Source organism: Puma concolor, chromosome C2 (genome assembly GCF_028749965.1).
Source record: "Puma concolor isolate L17-30 chromosome C2, mPumCon1.1.hap2, whole genome shotgun sequence".
Classification (NCBI taxonomy): Eukaryota; Metazoa; Chordata; class Mammalia; order Carnivora; family Felidae; genus Puma; species Puma concolor.
Window position 1 is genome coordinate 44,386,061 of NC_141675.1, and position 3,757 is coordinate 44,389,817.

At 42.1% G+C, this 3,757-nt stretch overlaps 1 pseudogene; it reads left to right on the top strand.

Annotated features, from left to right (window-relative positions):
* The first annotated feature begins 1,919 nt into the window (after window positions 1-1,919).
* Window positions 1,920-2,198, top strand: LOC112850174 (large ribosomal subunit protein eL43 pseudogene; annotated as a pseudogene).
* Window positions 2,199-3,757: the final 1,559 nt, after the last annotated feature.

Here is a 3,757-nt window from a genome sequence, read left to right on the forward strand (position 1 = left end):
TGGACACACTGGACACTACATTTCTTAACTTTCTTTCGATAATTACAAGTGCATTTGCCAATTACAAGCCCTAAAAAGTTATGCCATTCAGAAGTCTATTTAACTTTGTATTATCTAGATTTTTACAAACATACCTTGACTGTGAAACACTTTTCTGGTACAACAAGACTTCTTGGAAGGAGGGACCACTGAACTAAGTCCTAGAGATGTGGAAGAGGGAAGCAGGTGAAGGGAGCAGAGAAGAAAGCAAGAAGATGACTGACTTGATTTGGCAGGAAGGCAAATTAGAGAGGGATGGGTTTAAGGTATGAGAGTCATGGGAGGCTCCTGAGGGTTTTAGGCAAGAGCATATTAGATCAGATTAGCATTGGCTCTTAAAATGTTTTTGACCCTTATTATTATTTTTAATGTTTATTTATTTTTGAGACAGCACAAGCAGGGGAAGGGCAGAGAGAGGGAGATGGAGGATCTAAAGCAGGCTCTGAGCTGACAGTAGTAAGCACGATGTGGGGCTCAAATTCTCCAACTGTAAGATCATGACCTGACCTGAAGTCAAATGCTCAACCGACTGAGCCACCCAAGCATCCCTTTTGGAGATCTATAAGTAAATTAAACATGTTGCATTATTACCCATTATCTACACGCACATTATAAAACTTTCATAAAATGGCTGTAATTCTTGTTACATGCAATGCCCACTAATATTTTCCGTCATTTCTTTCTCCTTTTGGAAATCACATTTCAGGAGCTGTTTCAATTAATGTAGGCAAGCAAAGATGGGGAGCTAAACTGTTAACACCTGAATATGAGTGTGTCGGCCCCTCATATTCTCCCTGATGTGCTAGATGAATAAATAAATGAGAGTGATCTCCTTTCCGAGAAGCAGAAGAGCCTATTCTAGTTCTTCTGCTAAGGAGCAGTTAATTCTTATACTCTCTGTGCATGATTTCCATTGTCTCTTGTCTCAAGTAAGAGGTTGTAATACCATCGAGGACAGAAAGTAAGTCAGATTTTTATTGTTGTTGTTCATCAGGACAGCACTTGGCATATTGGTGGACACATTGTAGGCACTTCAAACACACTGGTTGCATTCCACTGAATTGATGATTCTTCATCCATTGCAAGGCAAAGAAGTTTAGCAGGCTGAGAAACAGTAGTACTCTTCGCCTAAGTATTGTGCACACCCCAGCAGGTGATCAGTCACCTGGAAAATATCTCCTACTCCTGTGCTCATTGTCTCATCACAGAGAGGAACCCCTGGACTTCCTGCTGCTTAATCTCCAGCAGTCAAACCTCCCAGAGGGTGAAGTCCAAGACTGCCACTGAAGGATGTTTGCATCCTTGTATTCTTTCTGCAAAGATCTCTACTGTCTTTATGTCCCTCCCAGAGCTGCCATCTGCTTTCACTTCTGAGGTCTTTTTACAGGACTGGATCCAAAATGGGACGCAGTCTCAACTCCCCCACTCTTTATGATCTCTGAAAAAGAGGTCTTGAGCTTTTTTGGCTTAAGGGCTTCACTGCTCAACAGAGAGCAAGCAACAAACCGTCAAGCTTGAGTGTCACAAGAACAAGTGCCAGAATCTCACAACATTTTTTTCTAGTGCCTAGAGCAGTCTGTTGGTGACCCCCATCCCTTCCTGGGGGTAAATTTCTGCCTCCCTCCCCCCACTTTTCTCCAGATTAGGTGTTCCACTTCCTGCTTGCAGGTCTGAAGGCACAATTAATAGCTGAACAATAAATGAGTTAGTCATCCTCCAAGTGTTGAAGTCTCAATGGCCAGAGCATTCCAGAAAAGTGACTATCAGCGTTTCCTCTTCTCCACACAGGAAATAAACGACCCCAGCCCTCTCCCTCACAGTTACTCATGTGCCACAACTTCTCAAAAATTGTGAAAGGACTGTCTGGGCTCAGACCTAGTTTGTGGCGACATGGCTAAACATACCAAGAAGGTCAGTAATTATGGGATCCGTTATGGTGCCTCCCTCAGGAAATGGTGAAGAAGACTGAAGTAAGCCAGCAGGCCAAGCACGCTTGCCCTTTCTGCGGCAAAACCAAGATGAAAAGACAAGCTGTGGGGATCTGGCATTGCAGTTTGTGCATGAAAACGATAGGCAGTGGTCCCTGGACATACAAAACCACTTCTGCGGTCACAGTCAAGTCAGCCATCAGACAACTGAAGAAGTTGGAAGACCAGTAGGAATTCTACCATTTGAAACATTGTTAGCTAGCCTATAATAAACGGGAAATTCACACAACAAAATTACTTTGGCTTGTTGTTAAATTTATTAACTAGATGTTCCAATTTTTGTTGCATTAATCTTGCTTTCTCAAAAGACTTGGAAATTAAAAATCCTTCTAATTTTTATTGGAAAGAAAACTGTGGAAGGAAGCTGAGGTGTGGTGCACAGCACCCTTTACTAGCATCTATTCTCTCAGACAGTGTAGACCGGCAATTCCGGTTGCTAGTCTGAAAAGTCTAGGATGTCAAGGTTGTGTTGACTAGTGTTATTCAAATGCCATGATGGGAAATTGTAGGGACCAAAGGCCCTGGCAAAAGAAAGAAGGTTTCCAGGACCCAGGGGGTGGGGGGTGAGGGGGCTGCCTAGCTTCAAGGTGGCATCAATGATGATTAATTCAAGCCTTACATTTCTAGAACCTTGTCTTCTTCTGTGGGATTACTCTCAAGACTCCCTGTCAAAAACTGGAGGGTTATAAATAAAGCGCATCTGCACCTGCTTGGAGTGTTGGAAAATAACTTCCAGAAAAGTGGTAACAGTCCTTATCTGTTGGTGGTGGGAGCACAGTTGGTTCTCCTTTTCATCCTTCTGTTTGTCTGTACATCTGACTTTTTAACCTAAATAAATGAATACTTACAGGGTTTGTAATAAGGGGACAAAATCAAAATTATTGTTCAGAAGGAAGTATGTCCCACTGTTTCCATATACTTTGCACATAGTGACATTCTATTGTTTATATTGAAAAGATAATCTTTTTTTTTTTTTAATTTCTGAAAAGGAACATCTATTAGGGAGACCATAGCCCAGGTTTCGGCAACATAGCATCTTGATTTATAATCTTAGCTCCTTGCCTTATTACGCTGGAATGACCTTGCAAAATGTACTTTACTTGTCTGAGCCCGAGCGTCTTCACCTATAGAGGGGCATGATATCCTCTTCACGGAAGATGAGGAGCATTTAAAGTCCTCTTTGCAGGGCGCCTGGGTGGCTCAGTCGGTTAAACGTCTGACTTTGGCTCAGGTCATGATCTCACGGTTTGTGGGTTTAAGCCCTGTATCGGGCTCTGTGCTGTGTGCAGCCTGCTTGAGATTGTCTCTCTCCCTCCCTCTCTGTGTCTACCCCCACTTGTGTGCTACAAATAAATAAACAAACTTGAAAAAAATAATAATCATTCTGATTTTATCCTTTAAAAAATTTTTGTAGGTCTGGGCCCAGTGATACGCAATGAGGCCATCAAATTGTTATTTTCGTATTGAGGAAAACAGAAGCTCTTTTGGATAATTCTTTTGCATTCCAGGCTTTCAGTGGAAACAAAAAGACACACACTGTAGACCATTAAGTACTTGTGAGACATGATTTTAGGATGCAACTCAATTATACAGTGATTACGAAGAGCCTGGGGGAAATATTTCCTTATCTGGGTAGTGACATTGACAGATTAAAGGTGCACAAATTCTAAATGCTGTTTGTTCCAGCCCTGTGTTCGATTGCAACAATGTGAGTGTCTTGCCTGTGTTGG